This window comes from Apostichopus japonicus, chromosome 9 (assembly GCF_037975245.1).
Source record: "Apostichopus japonicus isolate 1M-3 chromosome 9, ASM3797524v1, whole genome shotgun sequence".
Lineage (NCBI taxonomy): Eukaryota > Metazoa > Echinodermata > Holothuroidea > Aspidochirotida > Stichopodidae > Apostichopus > Apostichopus japonicus.
This window is the reverse complement of record NC_092569.1, coordinates 36,508,502-36,518,247: the sequence shown is the minus strand read 5'-3', so window position 1 is coordinate 36,518,247 and position 9,746 is coordinate 36,508,502. Positions and strand designations below refer to the sequence as shown.

The following is a 9,746-nucleotide window of genomic DNA, read 5'->3' as shown; positions in this document are numbered from 1 at the left end:
GACCAGATCCTGACAAGGTTCAAGCTGTTAAGAATTGGCCTGAGCCCCAGAATGTGAAGGATCTACGGTCGTTTCTGGGATTTTGCTCTTTTTACCGACGGTTTGTCGTAGATTTCGCCAAGACGGCAAAGCCACTCCATGCACTGGTGTCCACTAGCCTACACAATCAACGTGCTAAGAAAGAAACACCGTTTCTCTGGACAAACGAGCATCAAATTGCATTCCAGGAACTGAAGGATAAGATGTGCCGACAGGTTGTGTTAGCTTATGCTGACTACTCACAACCATTTGAAGTTGAAATTGATGCGTCACTCCAAGGTTTGGGTGCTGTCCTATTGCAACGCCAAGATGGACAACGAAAGGTCATAGCCTTTGCCAGCAGAACTCTCCGAGGTGCAGAGAGATATATGCAGAAGTATTCCAGTTTCAAGTTAGAACTACTTGGTCTGAAATGGGCGGTAACCGAGAAGTTTCGGGAATACTTGCTGGGCAAAAAGTTCATCGTCTACACGGACAATAACCCCTTAGCTCACCTGGATAATGCTAAACTTGATGCAGGCAGCATCACAACGATGGGTAGGAGCTCTTGCTTCATTTGATTTCACTCCTAAGTACAAACCAGGACGGTTGAACACTGGAGCCGATGCCCTGTCCAGACGCCCACATGTGCCACAGCCTGAGGTAACCTTGAGTGAACTTGGTCAAGGAGTAGGACTAACAATTGTTCCTGCAGAATTGATTGAGGCAATTTCCAAGCCAAATGTGGAAGTGAGTGTCAATCAAGTGAATGCCGTGAAGACATCACCTTTGGTGTTCCCATCCTACACCAAGGACCAACTGAGAAATTTCCAACAGAACGATCCAGTGATTAGAAAGTTCTACGCTTTCTGGTTGACCAAGGTGAAACCCTCAGTTGAAGAACGGGTAAAACATAGTGAGATGTCCCTACTTGTGAAGCAGTGGGACAAAATTCAAGAGTATGAAGGACTCTTGTATCGGTCTATAGAAGATGGGAAGAAACTACAGTTAATTCTTCCAAAAGTTCTCCAAGAAGAAGTGTTATTTGCCTGTCACGACCAATGCGGTCACCAAGGGTACAAAAGGACATTGTCACTCATTCAAGATCGGTGCTACTGGCCAAAATTTTCTCAAGACGTAGCCTCATATTGTGAAAGGTGTAACGAGTGCACACGGTGCAAAAGGCCACCCAAGATCAGAGAACCACTGAAGAGTATGATGGCAACCAGGCCATACGAAATCCTTGCTATAGATTTCACCACCATTGAGAAAGACACCAGAGGCAAGGAAAACATACTTGTGATGACCGATGTCTTCTCCAAGTTTACGCAGGCTATACCTACATCTAACCAGACTGCGGAGACAACTGCTAAGGTATTAGTTCGGAACTGGTTCCTTTTGTATGGACCACCAAAGAGACTCCACTCTGACCAGGGCCGAAATTTTGAATCGTCCCTTATACAATGCCTATGTAAAGTGTATGGGGTCAACAAGAGCCGAACAACACCCTACCATCCTGAAGGCAACGGCCAAGCAGAGCGGTTCAACAGAACTCTGCATGATCTTCTGAAGACTCTGCCGCCAAACAAGAAGCGTCGTTGGTCAGACCATCTCCCAGAAGTCCTGTATGCTTATAATTCCACACCACACACTTCCACAAGTCTGTCTCCTTTCTTCTTGATGTTTGGAAGGAACCCAATCCTTCCAGTGGATTACCTGCTGGGGCGTGTAGATTCTCCATCTGACTCAGACGACACGGATCCCATTGCTAACTGGGTGACGTCACATACCGAGAATTTACAGATGGCGTTCAAGAAAGCAGGGGAGCAGATGTCTTTTGAAGCAGAGGATCGTAAAACCCAGTATGACAAGAAGGCCAAATCTCATCCAATAACTCTTGGGGCCAGGGAATACCTGAAGAACCATCCCCGTGGAATGCACAAGATAGCAGATGAATGGGGTTCCACAGTCTTTAAAGTGGTCTCTCGCCCCGATGAAGGTTCTGTGTACGTCATCGAACCGGCCGATGGTAGTGGTGGACAACGAACGGTACACCGGCGGGAAATACGGCCATGCCCACAGCTGATAGACGTACCTGTTGCTGTCTTCAAACCCGTTGCCCCAGCTCAGTGTGATCGGGAAAGGGAGTCGTCCAGTGACTCCAGTAGTGAAGAGGATTACGGTTTCCGCCGACATTTTGAAGGTGCCCTAACGAGACGTAAGCAATCAAACAGTGATGACTCTGATTCATGGTCTGATGACAGCGAGGTCACCCAACCACTACGTCGCAGTGCCCGAGTCACCAGAGGGTTTCACTCTAATATCAGCCACCTGCCAAGAAGTATTAGCAGTGTAACAAATAGTACCTTGTATGGTAATAAGTTATCAGATTTGTGTCGGCAAACCCAAAATTTGTTTGAGCGTGTCAAACGTTGTTAGACAACCTTGATTGAAGATAAACAGTTTTTTTTTGCTAGCAATAGTTTGCCCGAGTACTTTTAGTTGGTAGTGCGGATACGCATGAATATTTTTTTGTAAAAGTTTCTTTCGTATTAATCCATTTTATCGTATTTCAGATATCTCGTATACATTGGTCGTTTGAGGACAAACTTCCTTTAGCAGGGGAGAGTGTGAGGTAGTGCCCATTAGGCTACCGATTATTTACGTAATGTGCATGTTCTCTCTAGTATACTTTTGTTCTATTTGGCGTCCCATGTTCAGCGCTTGCGGTTTCGCTAAGTAAGCCCTGTTCGTTCTCTCCATATTCTCTTCATTACGAAATCACCTTGCTTTACGTTCAACGGCGGCCATATTGTATCTTACTATTTTGTTCTCATTACCGTCATTTATTGAGAGATGTAGTTCATCAGTCAACATGTTAGAGTAGTCTACTCTTCTCTACTCTTCTCCGGGAGTAGATATTATCCACTGCCCTCTTATCATGCTTAAACATAACCCCCAATAAAGTTGCGGAATCTATTTGATTTGTTTTGTTTGTTCTTCCTTACTCTCTGTCATTACATATGCAAAGAACTTATCAATATAAATCTCTTCTCTGCGAAATAGATGTCTCTAAATTTGAAAAGAAGAAAACCATATATCGCCACCAATAGTTTATTCGTCCATTTGTTAAAAATGAAACACTCCCTAAAAAGCCAATTTTGGTGTTGAGTTTATATTAATTTTCGTTATTGTTCAATAACAAGAGAATATCGTAACAGTTTAGCTAGCTGACTGATAGATTAAAAGCACACTCTCAGCTAGGAAATTTTTAAAGGGCGGGCCAATTTCATATGTTTCGATGGTTCACCGTTAATCACGTGACACGGTATTTGTAATATACTGCCAGTGTACAGTGTACCCTGTATGTAAATATACGTAATATATAGCACAGTTTCATGCAGTGGTAGCATAACACACGTAACGTGTATATTGCGGCCGCGTCGCCGCGCTGTTGAGGTGGAAGGCACAGGTTGCTTTATTGTGGGTCCCAATGCCAAAAGCAGTGAGCGACAAAACGGACATGAAATGAAAAGTGTACTTGAGCTGGTGCTACGTACGTGGACTGGGTCTCCAAAAACGATCTACTGGAACAGAGATCGGGGATCGACAAAATGACCAATGCTACCTTCGCGGAGCATTTACTGGCATGGCAGATCATTCGAGAAGGTAGGCAGCAAATTATGCTAACGACTAACGTTATATATTCACTATTTAGGCTACTGCATACTGTTTTCCGGCCGAAGTGTTTGGTCTGCCGTAGGCTTCATTGTTATATTGTTCAATAGATCATGCTAGCTAGGCCTACTACTACGAGTATAGTCAAGGCTTCATAATTGACGCACTCCCGTAATTGACGCACCTTCAATTATTACTAGCAACAATACAGCAGGCCACCTAAACTTTTTGCAGTCAAGCAGAATGACATATTTCATTTCAGCTATTTGCTGACCAAATTGTGGTATTTTTTAAGCTTTTAACACCCTCCAACCAGTTTTGCACGTTTTTTTGGGCATTTGGAAATCTTACTCCCTAAAAATAACCAACATTACCTCAATATGATAACACTGCTCTCTGGAACCTGACCAGTCTGAACTTGGAGGCTCAGAGCATAGCAAACAGCATCTAAAGTCAATGGAAGTATACTAAGGCCTACACTACAGTTAGCTTAACAACGAATGTGTCAATTTAGGGGTATGAAAGAACTTGACACGGCAGACATTTTGTGGTCAAATTCTGCTCAATTGTACGGTGCATAAGTACAGAACCTTAGATATTCTGAGATCATTACATTTCTGAGGAACTACACATATGAAAAACACATACAGTTGAGTGATTTGGATTATTCCTTTATAGATATCGTTGATTAAATCCTTAAGTGCGTCAATTATGAGCCCACCATGCTACTACAAACTAAGGCAACTAATACACCTAGAGACATACAGTAGGCTAGTACAGTAGTAGTATAGTCAGTTTTGCGAAGTTTGGAACACTGCGAAGTTCGGACACCCCTAAGAAATACGCGATTTCACGATGAGACAACCTACAGCAAGAGCCAATTGCACGAAAAACTACGAAGCTACAGTTATTTTCTCTCCAAAATGACCCAACCATATCAAGTATAGTTTCAGGTGATTTATACCATGAGATATAGTTTTGGGGTGTTTTAAGGCTTTGGTGTCCGAACTCCGCAGTGTCCATGCTACTGCAGTGCAGGCTGCTGTACAAACTGTAGCCTAGCCTAGGCCGAACATTTCATGAAGTGTTATTTATGCTTTTCTACTTATATTCGCCAACTAAGCATGATCAGTATGGAAGTGTGCGGTATCATGTGTTTGGTTTATGATTTGGTAGCTTTGCAAATATGAATAGGACTTAGCCTACATTAGTGTAATATGGATTTGGTAGGGAGATCTCCCCACAAGAAAATTAAACTCGAAAGAAATGCAACTTCTCATGAGCGGAGCAATAGCAAAAATAGGACTACTGTAGCCTAGCTCCAGGCCCAGATTTATAAAATTATGCACCATGGAGAGCCTGCCTCAATTTGATGGTTATTCCTGTCAAGAGCATTTTTGATTTGGGCATATTTATTTTGTAACTGTAAGTCTAGTATGCAATGAGATACGTGAGGGACGGGCCTATACGCAATAAAGTAACTGTTTTCATTTCCTACTCTACTTTACCAGCACAATTATAGAGTTCCTAGCAACAAATAAATTAGACAACTTGAAAATTTACTGCATATTTGCATGCATGGTCATTCTCAGTTATAGACTACTAATTTGTGTAGCCATTTCAGTTTTGTCTTTTTTTTGTCTGAGAATGGGTTCTTAAGTGGTGAAATAACCTCGAATATGCTGAGCAACTCCAAGATGAATTAAGTTACTAAGGCATTGGGTTCTTTTACTTTTTTAAGTCTAATATGCATAGGCTAGGATATTTACTTTGCTTCACTTGTTTGTCAATCCGCATAGCCACTTTAGCTGTGGATGATTCTCCACTTGAAAAGAAAAAATGTATATACGCATTAATTTAAAGGCCGTGGCTATTCTTACGACTAGTCGTAACAATTATTTATAAACTATTCTTACGACATCGGCAATTCATGCGCAGTAAAGTAAATAAAGCAACTGCACATGTAGCAGGGGTAAACCTAACCCCTAACCCAACCCTTAACCGGAAAATATTGTTACTCCTAGTCGTAAAAAGAGTACTCCTAGTCGTAAAAATAGCCACGTTAAAGCAACTGTGCATGCGTAAAAGGGAATTATTGTTACGACTAGTCGTAAGAATAGCCACTTTGTAATTTAAACTCTTTCACCCAAATTAGAGTTTGCCTATAATACTCCCAACTTGGTATAGTAACTTAAAAAAAACGGTAGCGGCTTTTCCTGTAACTGTAGTGTAAAGTGATAACTGATAGTACTAAGTTTTCCAAATTAATTCAAAACTCAAAAGCCTTCTCAGAAAGAAGCTACACTAGCTCTACAGGCTCCTTTGTTGAATTAGTGAAGGATAGTAGATATTGTTCACATGTTTATGCATAAAAGCAAGGACAACATAAACAAATCAATGTCACCAATAATTGTGAATGCCACCATTTTATGTTCGACAAAATTTATCACATTTAATTTAAAGGATACACCATGCATGGCACATTGACGGACACTGAAGCACAAATATGCGCTTCATCGGACATGACGCACCATTCCGGGGGTTGTTGAGTCCATCTTACAATAATTGATAATTTCATCATGATATAGAAATTAAAGACATTTGCCAAAATATAACAACATCATAGGCTTCATAGCTCTACACATAATCTGATCATGCAGTTCTAAAAATTATACAAAATGAAAATGATACTACTGATTTGTGAGAGAACTAGAATGGTCACCCATTATATACCATATCATGTTTCTATAGTATGTATCTTTTAAACACTTCATTGTTTAGGGCACACCTGTAGAATATTCCGTAATTTTTAGTCTTGGAAATAAGCAAAGCCTAGCTATATTTTTGAAAGCAATTATGCATCCCTGAACATGATGAAATTTGGTGACATATTAGTTTATGAGCAAGCCTACTGGGACATTGCCATTGTAACATCAAACGTTATGACATTTAGTGTATGTAAGGTATTAGTAGATGAGTTATAATACTGCAGGTGTATACTACTAACATAGAAATCAAAAATATAATAGAAATTGTTGCACATCACTAGTTTAGGTTTGCACTATATTAGTAAATGGACCATTCTTGAATACTTGCAGAGTTGACACTATACATACTGTAAATCATAAAGCAGATGTGATGTATTTATGGTGCCAATAGCAAAGTTCTGTATTAACTAGTAGTGTTATTACTGTTCTGTGTTTGCAAAATTGATTTGAATTTTTGACTATTTAGTGAAGGGCAAAATGTGGTATTCAGTAATTTATGTTGGAAGTTACATAATTCACTATGTCAGGGATTGCTCACACTGGGCAGCTACTGTACGCCCAGCAGTTCTGAATGCGCTCCGCACAAACAGTATTTAACTTTTTTCGCCCAACACTTTTTGATGATAATTTAATAAGTTTTACCATAAACAAAATCTGGGAGAATATATGGCACAGAATAGGAATATAGCACCACCTAAGCATACTTCATGTGCCAAATTTGTCCATTGGGGGGGGGGTACCCCACCCATGAAATCCCTCTCCCAGGGTGTGGATCACACTACCGCCCAATCTGCCTGGCACTCAAATATTCATGAGCACTTCCCTGCTATGCGTACAGTATGCATTCTGATATATTATTAACTTTGCACATCCCGGTATTATTTGTCTTATTCAGTTGAAGGTGTGTGCCCAATTAAGAAACTCGAGAGGTTGGTATCCAAACTGATCAATCAGAAAAGATAACACCAGTTCCTCAATGAAAGGCCATGCCCAACAGAGGCTGATGCAGCAATGCACTCCAGCAGCTATTCCCCAATGGAGACTGGTAATTTTTTGATGTACATACTGTAACCATTCCATGCTGTAAATAAGTCTACATTTTAACTAGGTCTGCAGTCTACTACTGTAGGACTGTATATGACTAACCAGATTTAGGACATTGGACACATTTATTCATTTATTGTATTATGTTATATTAATGACATAGACATGCAGTGCTAAATATGGTGCTAATACAGCCACCGGAGGTCTGTAAATGTGAGGGACCCAAAAAGTTCAAACCCCACAAGTTAATGATAACAGTACCTGTAGTATTTTTCCCTAACTCTGAAAAATAAAGACATTTACCAATCTTGTAGAATGTGCTACCTACCTGTCTGAAGCAGTTTGTGTTCAAAAATTTGCACATTTATTCTTTTCTCTTTATGTTTTCTTTTTTTGTTTCATGATGATGTGGCATCATTCGTACATACAGTACAGTACTTGCACTGCTTAAAGATAGTTACTCTTAACTGCCTATACTGTAGTTGTCATCTGATCAGGTTGTCATGTGCATGTAGTTTCATATCAGCAAAGACATTGACATTTTTGGCAAATTTTGAGTGTGAGCTATATTTCTAGTTTAACATGTTAGGGGCATCATTAAGGGGTCTACTTTCACCCAGATTTGAACAATAATTTTGAATTATTACAATGAATGCAAGTTACAATATCAGTGAATAAACAAACATAACATTTATGCTGGCTCCAACCCAGTTACCTTGGCCATGAGCCTGAATGTCTCTTTTGCTATTAAAATCAAATAAATCATATCTTGGAAAATCATTTGAACAGGTATATCTTTGTGACACTTCTGTCCTCACACAATGCCATAAATATGTCTTTTTTCCATTTTCATTTCACATTACAGATGTACAGAACATCCTTTAGAGGAACAGTACAGCACAGCATTGCGTTATGGCATGATGGATGTTTTCAAGCAGATATAAGGGTTGGAACTGGAAGTATTTGTGTTGGATTGTTTCATTAATAAATGTGTGCTTCTCTACTTTACGTAAGATGATTGTCATATTTCTTGTTCTCCAGTGAAAGCTATGGATTTGCATAGTGAACGTTGTTAACATGGATACGGACAATTTGGAATTAGCTGATGTCAAAGCAGTTTCTCAGCTTACAGTATTTAAATACCATTCATCAAGGACACAAGAGTGGACAATGGGAGTAACAAGTATCCAGAATTTAGATATCACACGGGCTTCAAGACAATTGAACAAACTGTACCATAACAGACAACAACAAACATGGTGTCTCAGTGAAATGAAGTTACTAAGCTAGTGCAATGTATCATAAGAATTTATCTTCATGGTGTCAAACATTGATTGTTGCATTCAGTGCGTTATGTATCCTTCTCCTTTCTGTAGTATTTAGCATTGATTTGCATGTTCATTCATAGTGTAAGTAAACTACATAATTGATGTCATCAAAGTTACAACTGTGTCATATTAAATAAGTAAATTATTGAATATTGGTTTCACTACATACTTGATTGTACACTATTTGGCTTTCCATGATAGTAATATCTGATCTTTTTAATTACTGTAGCTTGTTCAGTCATACCAGTAGTTCTAATGTGACATTGATCTTTGGTTATTTATTGTTGGTACAGGATAACTTGTCTTTATTTTGTATTGTGTGAGATCAGTTTAAAATAACATATATTGTGATGTCATAGAGTGTTGAAGAGGTACTCTAACTTGCAGCTAGTAGTGATTAAACAGTTCATTCAGTGCTCTCATCATGGGCGGCGATCCGTATTTCCGAGTGGGGGGGGGGGGGGGGATATGACCTTGTTGACTATCTAAGCGTAGCGCCACCATGGGTTGGCGCGAAGCGTACAAGAAAATTTGGGGATCTACAAACCCTCTAGATGGCCGGAAACGCACTTCCCGAGGTTTCCAAGCGGCATATACCCAACTTTAAAATAGGGATATCATGTCCGAAATATCTCATAATCAGGATCCAAAATACTTTTTTTTTTAAATTTCGGGTGTTATTTTGGGAAAATTGCCCACCTCAATCTTGTTTCAGGCGCTACGTTAGAATGTTCGATAGCTCTTTTATATTATTCGATGAAGAAAATGGCCTCATGCAGGCTATTATAGGCATATACACATGCAATACACAATTACACATAGTTACATTCCTAGGTACCGATTGCTAGGGCATCCAGGTGAAACGTGTACTAAGCATTACCCTGGTAACATGAGATTCTCAGCTGTTCGA

At 39.8% G+C, this 9,746-nt stretch overlaps 1 long non-coding RNA gene across 1 annotated transcript; it reads left to right on the top strand.

Annotated features, from left to right (window-relative positions):
* Positions 1 to 3,263: 3,263 nt before the first annotated feature.
* On the top strand, positions 3,264 to 8,707 carry LOC139973714 (uncharacterized). The gene is made up of 3 exons (XR_011795300.1): positions 3,264 to 3,687; positions 7,360 to 7,509; positions 8,374 to 8,707. It is a non-coding gene; the product is annotated as an uncharacterized lncRNA (long non-coding RNA).
* The last annotated feature ends 1,039 nt before the right edge of the window (positions 8,708 to 9,746 follow it).